The sequence below is a fragment of the Pongo abelii genome, chromosome 1, assembly GCF_028885655.2.
Source record: "Pongo abelii isolate AG06213 chromosome 1, NHGRI_mPonAbe1-v2.0_pri, whole genome shotgun sequence".
NCBI lineage: Eukaryota > Metazoa > Chordata > Mammalia > Primates > Hominidae > Pongo > Pongo abelii.
Window position 1 is genome coordinate 170,100,358 of NC_071985.2, and position 15,420 is coordinate 170,115,777.

General features: G+C 42.7%; 1 long non-coding RNA gene across 2 annotated transcripts; it reads right to left on the reverse strand.

Annotated features, from left to right (window-relative positions):
- Positions 1–246: 246 nt before the first annotated feature.
- LOC129060351 (uncharacterized) lies at positions 247–15,418 on the reverse strand. 2 transcript variants are annotated; one of them, XR_008526974.1, is made up of 4 exons: positions 15,118–15,418; positions 13,661–13,739; positions 12,744–12,855; positions 247–1,052 (listed from the first exon to the last, which is right to left on the reverse strand). It is a non-coding gene; the product is annotated as an uncharacterized LOC129060351 (long non-coding RNA). The 2 variants fall into 2 exon arrangements; XR_008526977.1 differs by lacking the exon at positions 247–1,052 and adding an exon at positions 12,106–12,267.
- Between the last annotated feature and the right edge of the window lie 2 nt (positions 15,419–15,420).

Below are 15,420 nucleotides of genomic sequence, written 5' to 3' on the forward strand. Positions count from 1 at the left end.
GCTGGGACTACAGGCACCCACCACCACCCCTGGCTAATTTTTTGTATTTTTAGTAGAGATGGGGTTTCACCGTGTTAGCCAGGATGGTCTCGATCTCCTGACTTCTTTAGCTTATTAAACTTTCACTCCAACCTCACCCTTTGTGTCCATGCTCCTTAGTTCTCTTGGTTGTAAGACAAAGAACTCCAGGTAATACCTCACAGGGAGCACTGCTATGTTGTGGTGCATTGGTGAGACTGTAACAATAGCATATATTTCATTTTATTATGCTGATTTTGTCCACTTACTGTTACACTGTGAGCTGTTTATAGCCCTTAATTGATCACTTTCATCTAGTCACTTAGATGAGGTTTTCTAAAATGCAGATGAACTCGTGTGTAGGCGAGCACGAGCACAAAAGTGTTGAGCAACACTTTTGAGGGAGCGAAGGAGGCAGGAGTGACAGAGAGAAAAGTTAAACTGCAACAGAGGCCCCAGCCAGCAAGTGCCACCAGAGCTCTGCAGCTGAGATGACCAACTCTGAAGTTGTCACTTCTTGAGGCAAGAGGGCTGGGCCTTCACACCCAGCATCCACCAGTGGAGCAAGACGTTGGGTGGGGTGACTCCCCTCCACTGAGGGCAATTCCTGGAGAGGGGCTCATCAGCTGGGAGAATGCTGGATTCTTCACTGAAAGAGGGAATCTAGACAGTGCAGCCCAGCATCCACTACAGCCAGGCATTTTAAAGAGGGGAGAATATTTCTAGAAAGACAGGGAATCATCTGAATTCTCCTACTTCTCCTCGCTGTACAACTTCTACACAGATTTCTATGCAGCTGCTGAAATATTTTTTAACCACCATTTCAAATTTTTCCTCTTTCCAAAAACTTAGTTCTGGAGTCTAGAAATCCAAAATCCAGGTGTTCATAGAGTTTGTTCCTTCCGAAAGTTGTGAGGGAAAAATCCGTTCCATGTCTCATCTTGGCTTTCAGTGGTTTGCTAGTAACGCTTGGCGTTCCTTGGCTTCTGCTGCATCACCCCAGTCTCTGCCTTCATCTTCACATGGCTTTCTCCCTAGATGAGTGTATAAACCAACAATAAAATTCTAAGGCTCCCAAGCATCTGAATGGACCCCTCCTCTCAGCCAAAGGTGTTCCCTGAAAATCTAGTTCAGGCCACGACGGAACATCAACATAGACCTTAAGTCTGATAAGAAACACTTAGTCTCTTCTCTCTAAAGCCTGCCACTTGGAGGCTTCATCTGCGTGATGAAACCTAGGTCTCCACAACCCCTTATCATAACCCAGACATTCTTTTCTACTGACAATAACTCAGCCAATTGCCAATCAGAAAATATTTAAATCTACCTATGACCTGGAAGCCCCCGTGACCTCGAGTTATCCCACCCATCCAGTTTGAACCAATGTAAATCTTACATTTTGTTTAACATATTATGCCTTCCTAAAATGTATAAAAGCAAGCTGTACCCAGACCACGTTGGGCACATTTCAGGACCTCCTGAGGCTGTGTCATGGGCGTGTCCTTAACCTTGGCAAAATAAACTTTCTAAATTGACTGAGACCTGTCTCAGATATTTTGGGTTCACAAGTGTCTGTGCCCAAATTTCCCCCATTTATAAGGAAACCAGTCATATTGGATTAGAAGCCCACCCTATCTCAGTATGACTTCATCTTAACAAATTCCATCTGCAACAACCCTATTTCCAAATAAGGTCACATTTGGAAATACTCGGGTGAGGACTTCAATATGTGAATTTGGAGAGGAGCACAATTCAACTCATTACATACTCATTATATGGAGTAGTAAATATAAAATGCTGCATGTAAAATACTCAAAAAACATCTGGCCCACTGTAAAAACTCACTGCAAGTTAACTATCATTATCATTATTGCTATTCATCAAACCTATAATGGGTGCGTTCTCTGTGCCAGGCAGTGTGCTGGGTGTTAGAAATGCTAAGATGAATCAGATGTGGTCCTTGACCCAAAGGATGCCCAGTCTAACTGGAACCACAAGCATAAATAAAGAATTACAATCCTCAAGTTCTTTATAGCTAGATCAGTATTCCCAGCTTACTAAGCCAATTTGTACGTCAAATGGCATCTGGGGTCAAAATAAATATCTTAGATGCCACCAGAGAATGAAGAAAGTTTATTGTTCAGAGGAAAGAAGTTTTCCTTTTTTTCTGGCTTCTTTATATCTTTGGGGGAAAAAAATTCCAAGTGTCATGGTCAAACACTGCTCTGATTTCTTGTGCAAAGTTTAAGGTGACCTTTACCCTTCCTAATATATCATTGTGATGAAGCCAAAATTTTCTGAGATTCTCAAGACTGGCAGAAAAATAACTTCAGAAACTGGTCCCAAATTGGTAACTGAAGATAAGTTGGAGGGCAGTTCCTTCCTCAAGTGTTGCCGTATATCTTACTTCATTGCATGTTGATAGTGTATTAAAATTGAAATAAAAATAAAATATTATCTGTGCCATTAAACCTGACCAATTCTCACTTCACTAATCTCCAAACCCTGATTCTTGCTAAAAGATGGACTGTCTTAACCCACTCTTGGCAAAGATGTACAGCAAAAGAGAGTCCTGAGAGGTGGAACCTTCATCTTTTTGAAAAAAAATCCTGTCATCATTCAATATTTATGGAGCACGCACACTGTGTGAAGCACTGCATCACCAGATGTCCTTTGCTGCCAGAAAGACATTGGTGACAGGGGAGACATTAAATAAACTGGGGGTTTCATGAGGACAGAGTTTGGGGGTGGGGGGTTGCTTCAGGCAGGACCTTGGTCATGAATCTTGTTTACACATCCAATGGACCACCCCTGGGAAGCATGGCCCCCCAGCCACAGACTTCCTGTCTCTGATTGTCCAGCCTAACAGCTACAGGCACCAGAGTTCCTCACAGGAGAGGGTCCCAAGGTGAGGTGGGGTCCTCAATGGGAGAAGAGGGATGGGATCTAGGAGTGAAGCTGAGGGCGGGGATGGAGCAGAATGCCACCCCTAGATTGTGTTAGGTGTGTCCTGGAGGGTAAGGGGGGCCATGATCCAGCCAGTGCTTTGCCCACCAAGCCAGCTTCAGTGGGTGTCTCCTGCTTCTGCTAGGAGGAGGGAGGGGGCCATTTTCAAATTTGCACAAAGTACCTTGTGGGCTATTGGTGCCCTAGGGCAGAGGGGTATCTTAGTCAATTCCTGCTGCTATAACAAAATAACTTAGACTGGTTGCTTTATCAACAATAGAGCTTTACTTTTCACAGTTCTAGAGGCTGGGAAGTCCAAAATCAAGGCACCAGCAGACGTCTGTGAGGGCTGCTGTCTCTTTGCAGGATGAAAGATGTGGCATTGTTGCTGGGTCTTCACAAAGCAGAAGGGATGAAAGCTCTCTGAAGCCTCTTTTGTAAGGACATAAATCCCATTCATAAGGGACAGGCTTCCCTATCCAATACCACCACATTGGTGATCAGGTTCCAACACAAAGTTTGGAGAAACACAAACATTCAAACCACAGCAAGGAGTAAGCTGTGACCTAGAACCAAAAAATCCTACATTTCAGTCTTAATTCTTCCTCTCACTCACATCACTTTCCTAGTCATGTAACTTCTCTGGGTCTCAGTTTTCCCCTCTATAAAATGGGGTAGTACAGTCTGCCCTGCCTGCCCCACAAGGTTGAGCTGAAGGTCAGTATTTAAAATTGGATGAGGAGAAAACCTCTTTGCAGTCTCTGAGGAGCTTGGTTCTATTCTCTCTTCTCCACAGTCTCCTCAGGCATTGCTGGTGGGGTGTGCTGTCTTCTGCATAACTATGTCCTTCATTCTTCCCTGCTCACCTGCACCCCAGCTGGCATCTTGGATTGGGCAGGGACTTCCCTCAGATGCTCATCATGCATCTTAATGAACAGGATACCCCATTTTTCAAGTTAACTGTGCACCATTCATTGATTGTCTAGCAGCGTGCACTGGAAACTCAGGATGGGGTGCTTCATCCCCACCATCCTGAGCCTCATCTGCCCTCCTGCACTGCAGACCAGCAGGTCACCTGGCTTCACCTCCACAGCCGCCTGAGTGAAGACAGGCAGCAGCCACACTGGGCTGGATGTGTGAATCCTGGGGGAACAACTTCTGGGAGCTCTTGACCTTTCTGCACCCAGGGCAGTTCTGATGAGATGTGACTCCATGTAAATGACCTCAGTGATTACTATGGTCACTGGTGGGAGGCACAGAGGAGGGCTAGAGGGCTGGACACAGAGTGGAAGAGAAGTTCCCTCACCAAAGACAAGGAAGCACATTCCAAGCAAAGCAACAGTGTGTGCAGAGACACAGAGAATGGGAAAGGATGAGGCCATTTCCAGAAATGGTGCAAGGTTCTCTGTGACAAGGCAGATAGTGTGGCAGAGTCCTCGGAAATAAGGCCATGGAGGTTGGAGCTGGCCTGGGAGGAGCCTGGAATGCTATGCTAAGGATCCTGCACTCAGTTCTGCAGGGCTGAGGTACAATCTCATGTTTCCTCTAGCAGAAAAAGGGCACGATCAGAGGTGTGTTTCTCAAAGACACTCTGGTGGCATTATAGAGGGGAAAATTTGGAAGAAAGGGGTAGGAAGAATCTGCACATACAGACCGTTAGGAAGCTGTTGTAATAGGTCAGTTTAGAGATGCTAAGAGCCCACCACAGCACAGGGGCAGTGTGGAGGGCACTGAAGGGGATTTTGCTCAGAAGTTGTCCACAGTAGTGATGAAGAACATGGCTCCAGAGCTGGGCTGCCTGGGGTTGAGTCCTGGCTTTACTGTTCACCATCTTGTGGCTTTGGGCAAATTACTCACCTCTTCAATGCCTCAGTTTCTCCACATGCTGGGAGGTTAATAATGGTACTCCACCTCATACGGTTGTTGAAAGCCTTCAAACTGCTTCTTGGCACAGACTGTCAAAATGTTAGCTCTTGTTAGGAGACTGTATTAGTCAGGGTCTCTAGAGGACAGAACTAATAGGATAGATGTATGTATAAAGGGGAGTTTATTAAGGAGTACTGACTCACACGATCACAAGGTGAGGTCCCACAATAGGCCACCTGGAAGCTGAGGAGCAAGGAAGCCAGTCTGAGTCCAAAAACCTCAAAAGTAGGGAAGCCGACAGTGCAGCCTTCAGTCTGTGGTCAAAGGTCCAAGAGTCCCAAAGCTGAAGAACTTGGAGTCCGATGCTCGACAACAGGAAGCACCCAGCATGAGAGAAAGATGGAGGCCAGAAGACTTAACCAGTCTAGTCCTTCCACATTCCTCTGCCTGCTTTTATCTTAGCCATGCTGGCAGCTGACTAGTTGGGTGGGCACCCAGATTGAGGGTGGGTCTGTGTCTCCTAGTCCACTGACTCAAATGTTAATCTCCTTTGACAACACCCTCACAGACACATCCAGGAACAATACTTTGCGTCCTTCAATCCAATCAAGTTGACACTCAGTATTAACCATCACAGAGAAAAAACAGACAGGATTTGGTGCCTGGTTAGAAGTGGGGAAAGAGCAGCTCCCCAGTGTTGCCAATGCTATGGTGGCTGTGAATCATCTGCCTCTTCCTCCTCCTCCTCCTCCTCCTCCGCCAGCTCCTGGGGGCATGCAGGCTGCTGTACTGGTCAGGAGCTTACATTCTGAGATCAGATTCACCTACTCTCTCTCTGGCCTTGAGCAAGTTTTTAAATCTCCTGTCTTAGTCTCTACATCTGTAAAATGGGGATAACACTAATATCCACCTCACAAGATTGTTTGAGGATTAAATGAGGTGATATGAGGAATAACCAGCATATGGGGAGGGTTTGATAGGATTATCTAATCTTATTTGTATTATTACTCACCAAAGTTGGAACTATAGGAGAAGAAGCAGTATTGGGTGACAAAGCAGAGGAAATACAGTTGGGTGTAGGTTGTGCAGAGGGCAGCTAGAACTCGGGAGGGGAAATCAGGAGAGATGGAGGAGGGAGGACTTACATGAGGAAGACAAAAAATATTATGCCTCCAGTAAAGGTCTGATCAACCTTGAAGTCTGAGCAACACATTAAAGAAAATGGAAAGTTAACAGGGAAGGGAAATTCAGTGAAGTTGCTTTATTCTGGCATAGCTGGATCCAAATATAAATTTTAAACATTTTTGCTGAAAATTTTTCTAAAATGTATTACACATTTCCCTGAGACTTGATATTTGGCATCTCTGTTCACTTATTATTTCAACATTTCTTGATTGAGGACTTAATATTAAGCTCTGTGCTAGCTCTTCAGGGATACAGATAGAAAGTAGATCAAGTCCTTGCCTTATGAGAAGCTTACTTCTAATTTTTCAGTTTCATAAACTTTGAATAGGAAGCATGCTTATATTTAAACTTTGGGGGTACATACTGGACTATCTACTTAAAATTCTAAAGTGGGACTCCTTCCTGAAAGAGGATCTACTTTAAATGTTTTTGTTGTAGGTTGCAAAGTAGAAAAGGAGACTTCAATTTTTTTATTTTTTATTTTTTTTGAGAGACAGAGTCTCTCTCTGTCACTCAGGCTGGAGTGCAATCATAGCTCACTGCAGCCTCCAACTCCTGGGCAAAAGCCATCCGCCTGCTTCAGCCTCCCAGTAGCTGAGACTACAGGCATGTGTCACAACGCCTGGGTAATTTTTTTATAGAGATGGGGGCCTTGCTATCTTGCCCAGGCTGGTCTTAAACTCCTGGGCTCAAGCAATCCTCTCACCTTGGCCTCTCAAAGTGCTGGGATTATAGGCATGAGCTACTGTGCCCAGCCAGACTTTAATTTTTATAATTATGTAAAACATACAGAAAACTACAGAATGTTCCTATTACCCAGATGAGAAATCTAACATTTAGCCGTATCTTCAAGCACTTATTTTAAGTAAAAAAAAAAAAAAAAAAAGTTGATACAACTGAAACTTCCTTTGTTAACCTACATATTAAATAATATTTTTCAAACAGAATTTAAAGTTAATTCTGTATTGTTCTCCTCCTGAATAAGACAAGGATTTAGCATACTTAAAAAACTTGTTGGTCAGGCATGATGGCTCATGCTTGTAATCCCAGTACTTTGGGAGGCCAAGGCAGGAGGATCCCTTGAGGTCAGGAATTCTAGACCAGCCTGACCAACATGGTGAAACCCTGTCTCTACTAAAAATACAAAATTTAGCCAGGCGTGGTAGTGCACACCTGTAATCCCAGCTACTCAGGAGGCTGAGACAGCAGAATTGCTTGAACCTGGGAGGCAGAGGTTGTAGTGAGGCAAGATCACACCACTGTACTCCAGCCTGGGCAACAAAGTGAGACCCTCATTGGACTTCTCCTTGTTGGACTTCTCTCCATTTTTAAGTTGTTTTTTTTATTATGTAAAGATTTTACTTTACTTTTTATATAATGTAGGCTTTTGAAAAGTAAATTAACTAAATTTCCCACTTGCCTGCTCACGATTGTTTCTTGTGTCCCACACCTCTGTGGATTTTCAATGGGTCTCCAGATGATAAACTTTCTTAGAATTGCATTGCTGAAATGTCTTGATTTCACACTCATTCTTGAATGATGGTTTAGCTGAGTACAAGATTCTAGATTCATTTTTCCCCCTCCCTTCAGCACTTTTAAGTCATTATTTCATTGTGTGGCCACAGAAAAACCTACTGACATGCTAGCAGTCATTGTTTGGAAGGTAATCAGTCTCCTCTGTCTGGTAAATATTAGGCCTTTTATTTTAAAAAATCTCTTTGGTTCTGTAGTTTCTTTATGATGTGCCTAGATGTGATATTTAGAACAGGGTATTTTTTTTTATTATACTTTAAGTTTTAGGGTACATGTGCACAACGTGTTTGTTACATATGTATACATGTGCCATGTTGGTGTGCTGCACCCATTAACTCGTCATTTAACATTAGGTATATCTCCTAATGCTATCCCTCCCCCCTCCCCCCACCCCACAACAGGCCCCAGAGTGTGATGTTCCCTTTCCCGTGTCCATGTAGAACATGGTTTTAATCTAAGTGGGCAAGTCCCAACTGGAATACTTTGTAAACATTGTGAGAATGTGCAAATGGCAGCAGACTTGGAATTTAGGGTTATGTGGGAGAAACATTATTGACAGTTGAGAAAAGTACTTCAGAGAGGACAACTAAGCATTTGTCACCAAAGGAACAATTTACTAGTTAAATGAATAATTAATTAGATTTGGGGGCATATAATATGTACCAATCACTGAAAGTCAGACCCAATCTGGCAATTTGGGGGTCTTATCTATCTACCCAACTCCCACACCATGTTCTAGGCACCCCAGAAATGGACTCTGTCCTTGTTGAGAATTTCCCTCCAGATCTGATGCTCTGTCTTCCCAGTCATCCTTGTCTCCCCTTCAGTGATGACCTGAGTCTCCTCTGGTCCACACCCCTCCAGTCAACCCAGCCCTAAGACCTCCCGTCTCAACTCTGCCCAGTTCTTCTGGGGAACTGAACATTAATAGAGAAAATATGGCAGTAATTTAGAAGAATAAGAATACATTAATGAACTTCTAAAAGGTGTCAGCTGATTCAAAAGATAAAAACTCATGATGGGAACAAACCACACACTCCCCTCCACTCCCTCCCCACACACCCATGAGCAATGTTTATAAATCAAGCTTTCCCCTAACATGCCGTGGCTGACTTCCTGAAGGAGCATATCAAATTACACAAAAGGTCAGTGAATGTGAAATACTGTACTGACCGTTATGGAATCATTCTTAATCTTCATCACCTAAAACATTGAAGGAAAAATATATATTTAAATAATGTGGAGTAACTAATGAGAGTTTTTGGGTTATTCTGCTGAAGTCAGGAGATTTTTTTTAATCCGAAATACTTGACACTTACTAGAAATTCCATGCAATTACCCAAGACATCCGTCTTGAATTTTTTTATGGACAGCTAGCTTTAGAAGGAAGAAAAAATGACAAAATGTGAAAGTATTTGTAAAGTGGCACTGGTCAATAAGAAAGGGAAAGAGGGAGAGAGAAGAAGAAGAAAGAAAAGAAAAAATAGAAAAGAAAGAATGAAAAAGGAAAGAAAGAAAGAAAAAGAAAGAAAGAAAGAAAAAGAAAGAAAAGAAAGAGAAAGAAGAAAGAAAGGGGAAAGAAGAAAGAAAGGGAAAGGAAGGAAAAGAAAGGAAGGAAGGGAAAAAGGAAGGAAGGAAGGAAAGGAAAGGAGGAATGAGGAAGAAAAAAGGAAACACAGAATGACTCTGTCTCTTTTTCCCATTCCTGCGTGACTTTCTCATCTCATCTGTTCTTTTATAAGTTGTCACACCAGGTAGGGCCAGACACGAGCTGTCTAATCTGAGGCTGCAGAAGAGACTTAAATAGATGTGACCCTCACAGCAAGATGTGCCAAGTCCAGGAAATGGGACAGGATGAGAGATGTAGGTTTTTATTATTTATTTTTTGAAAAGCTGTAAGGGAGAAACATTTTGAGAGGATCAAGTATACTTTTGAGAAATGAAAAGTCCAATTTCGTTAGGCCACGGAGTCAAGGAAGACGTGAGCCTCATGAGGAAGTCCTCAGAAATAGAAGGGCCTGGACTTTGGCTCAGCCACCTGGGTGCAGCTGCCTGCTGCATGCATCAATATTTAAGCAAGGGAAATGATTTCTTCTGCCTTCTGGGGATGGCCCTTTTTCCTCCCTGTCTGATCTCATTGGAGTGGGATGCAGAAGGAGCAGCGGCTGACAGTTTGGTTTCGATGGGCGATGGAACACTGTGAGCGTCAGGTGCCCTGTGGTCTGCTCCCCAAGAGGTGGCAAGCTCATCTTTCCTCTCTTTTCTCTTCTCTCCCAGTTTTCCCCTCTTCCTTCAGCTGCTCTTATTTTTTCCGCCTGCTGCCTTTTTCCCTGGCAATTCACTTCTCACTCATTTTTTTTTCTTTTTCTGATCAGCTGGGATACTGCTGTATTTTTCCTTATTTCTGATCAACTCAGATCAACTGGAATACTGCTGGTGGGGTTTCTCCTTATCTCTGACAACATCACAGCTATTCATCAAGGCTCTGTTCTGGTGCTGGGGATACCAGGCTTGAACAGGGCAGGCAAGGTTCCTCTTCTTTTGAAGCTTCAAGTCCAGTGAGGCCTAAAGGCTGTGGCTCTAACCAACCCCAATGTTAGAACTGAAACTCTACCAAGGTAGGGATCCAGTCTGTTTGCTATTTGTTCATCAGCTTGTCAGCAGCTCTTAGAACAGTGTCTGACACGTAGCAGGCCAGTGTAAGTTTGTAGAATGAATGAAGAAAGGAGATTTCACCCAATCCTTTCCTAAACCACGGTGGACTTATCTTTGAGACTTTCAACTAGCCAATTCTTCCCCACCTTTAGATCCCAGTTCAAGGCTGCCTCCTCTAGGGCACGTCTCCTTACACCTTCCACACTGTATTATGTTGTTATCTGTTGTCATGGCAGACCTCCTTTTGCCCCCTACTGCACAGTGAAATTCCCATGGGCAGAGGGAGATTTCTAGTTGGTTTTCTAGGTTGCAGTGAGTGCTCAGTATATGTTTTCTGACTAATGGGAGTCTCATGGCATTTGGATAAATCTTGATATCTTATGCCACATCCCTTGTCCTCCCCACTTTCTACCTGCTCAGATCACACCATCTTTTTGACCCAGATGATGAAGATTTCTCTGACACAGTACAGTACCATTTTCATCTATCTACTCAGCAAAGACAAAAAAGAATGGGAATTTTAAAAGTCTATTTCTGATAAGGATACTGATGGGAGCAAACATTGGTAAAACCTTTTGGAAGGCAATTTGGCCAAAAATATTTTAAAAACTTAAAATGTACATAACTTTTGATGCAGCAACTCCACTTTCAACAATTTATTCTGTGGAAATAATTTCAAATGTGCCCAAAGATTTATTCAATATGATGTGCATCCCAGTTGATGTTTATAATGTTAAGAAATTAGAAATCCTCACTAAGCAGCTAATTGAGTTGAATACAGGTAAAAACCTACAATGTAATATTTTAAAAATGAAGTTAACGTAATTATTGACCTGACAAGATGTGAATGTTGTTGTTGTGTTTTTGTTAAATAAATCAGCATATATGATAGATCCTGTTTATATAAAAATTATAACATTGTATTTCCATAGAAAAAATCTGGAAAGGTATGTAACTAAGTAATATGTGGGCTTCTCAGAGTGATGGAAAGTTATTTGATTTTTATGTTCTTTTTTTCTTATCTGTATTTTTCCACTTGATTTTTTTTTACAAACAGGAATTATTGATTTTTTTTTTTTTCTTGTGACAGGGTCTCACTCTGTCACCCAGACAGGAGTGCAGTGTCATGATCTCAGCTCACTGCAGCCTCAACCCCCTACCTGGGCTCAAGTGATCCTCCCACCTCAGCCTCCTGAGTAGCTGGGACTACAGGCACACACTACCATGCCCAGCTAATTTTTAATTTTTTTTTAGGGACTGGGGTCTCACTTTATTACCCAGACTGGTCTTGAATTCCTGGACTCAAGCATTCCTCCCATCTTGGCCTCCCAAAGTGCTGGGATCATAGGCATGAGCCACTGTGCTTGGACCATAATGATTTTTTTTTAAGTCATAAGAAATTGTCTGAATGCCTTGCTCTTCTTTGACTCTAAAAGTAAACTGTTTAAAGTCAAATAGACTTGAAAAAATTAACATTCCCACATGGACTAAGGACAATTTTAGATCTGAGATGCTCAAAGGAGAGCCTTTAGCTGTCTGAGCCTCTGTAGCCACCAGTGAATCTAATTTCCCAATGCTCTGAGAAACTGTGACAGAGAATCATTACCCTTGAAATGGGTTTGTGTAATATAAAAAATCAGGGTCTCCTCTCGACTTAGTGAGTTTGTTAACATTCATGGGAGTTCCCATGCGTGCTCTGAGGGAGAGTCCTGTGACATCGTGTCTGCGTTGTATTGAACTCAATCACTTGTAGAAAATGTGTAAGGTAATAGGGATATTACACGGGGTGATATTATGGAAAATCCTAATTGGTACCAAAGTAATTCTTACTAGAGTGGACTATAAAACCTTCAGTGCCATTCTAACTAATCACCCCTGTGGCATTCTGAGCAAATGCAGGTTAATGGTGACGATCTTAATTTTTTAATTAATTAAATTAAGTGTGTAATCTGACAGTGTAAGCCCATCGTCAGTGTTCATCATGCTGATAATAAATGGCTTGAATACCCAGCTCCTTTGGCTTCACCAGAGCCCCGAACTCCTCTTCCATCCACCATTCATGACCTAAGAGAGATCTCCAATTGACCCATCAGAGCCCAGAAACAACAAATAATGTAGCCATATGCCAGAGATTGGGGTGAACAAAAGGCAGGGTGGGTTCGTGGGCCTAGGAGAAGCCTCCAAACTCAGAGGCTGCAATTGCTCAACGCTCTGTTCTCTGCTTCTACACCTTGAGTTCCTCTTTAGCCAATGATTTCTCATAATACTTAAAGGTAGAAAGGAGAAAGTTCAGAAAAGTGAACATGAAAATGGGAGATGCAAATATAAAAATAGAAGAATGTCTTATATAAAATATCTTAGATGAAAACATAAGACATGAAAGTGGCTGGGTGCGGTGGCTCATGCCTGTAATCCCAGCACTTTGGGAGGACAAGGCAAGTGGATCACAAGGTCAGGAGTTCAAGACCAGCCTGGCCAACAAGGTGAAACCCTGTCTCTATTAAAGATACAAAAAATTAGCCAGGGGTGGTGGTACGCACCTGTAATCCCAGCTACTCGGGAGGCTGAGGCAGGAAACCCGGTAAGCGGAGGGTGCAGTGAGCCGAGATCACGCCACTGCACTCCAGCCTGGGCGACAGGGGTAGACTCCATCTCAAAAAAAAAAAAAAAAAAAATGAGATATGAAAGTATAAGTGAATGTGAAAATAGAGAATGTGTTCAAATAAAATTAAGCAATTGATCAAGCTGCTAGATTCTGGCTCGTTGAGTTTAAGGCAGGAAGGGGTCTTAGTCATCACTGTTTTCCCACCACCTTGCACCAGACCTGTCATATGGTAACCTCTATCAATCTTTATCTTACCAAGCCAGGACATTTTTAGACTTCCTTTTCTCAAACAAAGTGTGTTCCCTGGAAGACTAACTCATCAGACACATTCTAAATTGAAAACTGTGGACAATTAAATTTGAGAAATCCTGCCTTTCACCCTTTCCTCTAGGAGATTTATAATATATAATAGTAATTTGAAGTCAATGATAAGTCCTTTGGAAAAGAAATATTTTTAAATTGTTGAAACCAACATGGTCTAACTGAATTGTCTAAGCAAACTTATTTGATCACAGAACTCTCTCAGCCTCCCATAGAGCACAGTTCAGCAATAGACTACCTTAGATATCTGCTGGCACGCTTACAGCCCCAGGGATCAGATAAAAAGATTAAGATGGAAATAACAATTTCCTGATTCTCCTAAATCCTGGCATAATAGAGATGAAACTCTCCCTTGATTGTGACTAAATTCCTAATAAAAATATAGAATTATAGGGTTTTAGACTGGAGGGGAGCTTGGACATCATATATCTTAACCTCAGCTCATTACAGGAATCCACTTTACAGTATCCATGATAGATACCTTGTCATTTCTGCCTGGACACCTCTGATAGCCAGGACTCAGCAACTCACCATGCAGTAGATTGCGTTATGATCCAATTTCTTCTTCTGTTGAGTCAAAGTCTGCTTTTCTGAGGTTCTAGGTCTCATCCTGGAATAATAAAACAACCTACTCTCTCATATGTCTACATCCCAGTTCCTATGCCCTCAGTTAATGTATCAGGAATTTTCAGTCTCTACACTTCAAAGTACAATCAGAATAAATAAGAAAAGTCGGCCAGGCATGGTGGCTCACGCCTGTAATCCCAACACTTTGGGAGGCCAACTGGGGAGGATCACCTGAAGTCAGGAGTTCAAGACCAGCCTGGCCAACATGTCAAACCCCATCTCTACTGAAAATACAAAAATTAGCCAGGCGTGGTGGCACATTCTTGTAATCCCAGCTACTCAGGGGGCTGAGGCAGGAGAATCACTTGAACCCAGGAGGCAGAGATTGCCGTGAGCCAAGATCGCACCACTGCACTCCAACCTGGGCGACAGAGTGAGACTCTGTCTCTAAATAAATAAATAAGAAAAGCGGTTCTTGAATGGCTGCTAGAGGGGGGAAAGGAGAAAATCTTACTACTTGAGTTATAGAAACAAAATAATAGAAATCCCTTAGTTGCAATTCCAAAATCTATTAAGTTCTGAAAATGGAAGTGTTTTTTTTTTCTTTTTTTTTCTTTTTTTTTGAGACGGAGTCTCACTCTGTCGCCCAGGCTGGAGTGCAGTGGCGCGATCTCAGCTCACTGCAAGCTCCACCTCCCGGGTTCACGCCATTCTCCTGCCTCAGCCTCCCGAGTAGCTGGGACTACAGGCGCCCGCCACCACGCCCGGCTAATTTTTTGTATTTTTAGTAGAGACGGGGTTTCACCAAGTTAGACCAGGATGGTCTCGATCTGCTGACCTTGTGATTCGCCTGCCTCAGCCTCCCAAAGTGCTGGGATTACAGGCGTGAGCCACGGTGCCCGGCCTGGAAGTGTTTTTCATAACTTTGGCGCACACTTATTAGGTGACAACACATGACTCAAACTGATTTGAAGCTATTTATAGTCTTTATTTATCATGCCAAGTGTGGGTACACATACATTTGGCTAAAGAAATACTAATATGTTTGATTACAGAAATAAGAGTGTTTCCTCAGGCCCCACTGGGAATATTACATAACACAGTATCTGTGCTGTATAACCTTTCTAAAATTGGACAAAGTCTGAATTCTGAAACACATCTGGTCCCAAGGATTTGGGGTGTGCCACCATGACTCTATCCTTTCCTCAGTACCTTCTGTGTGCTCAGCACTTGACCTATATTAGTGTCTTTACTCCTCACAACTCTGAGAGGCAAAGAACCATTTCTTTCTCACCTTACAGGTGAGGAAAGTCATCCAGTTTTGCAGACATTTTTCTTTTCTTATTGACTGATATTTGTGAAGAAATCCATTTCTCCTTCAATTAGTAATATACTAATCAACAACAAAATAATTAACTCACAGGATGCAATATGGGACACTGGTGCACACCAGAAGAGTCCTTGCCAGAAAGGGAAGACTATGAGGTCCATGAGGCAGAAGAAGCCCTCAGAGGAATCCCTTCCGCTGGCCTCTGTTGTAAGGTACTTAGATTCACAATGTCCGCGGCTTCCAACTGCTACTTTCCCACCTAAGCCTTTGGAAACTTGGATAGGGTTGGGAGAGCCATAGATGCCTTTTGCAGGAAAGAATATTATTCTGTGTTAAATTAAATTATGTCAAAGCCTGGATCCAGCCTCTGGGATAGAACTTTCTTACTGCCTGC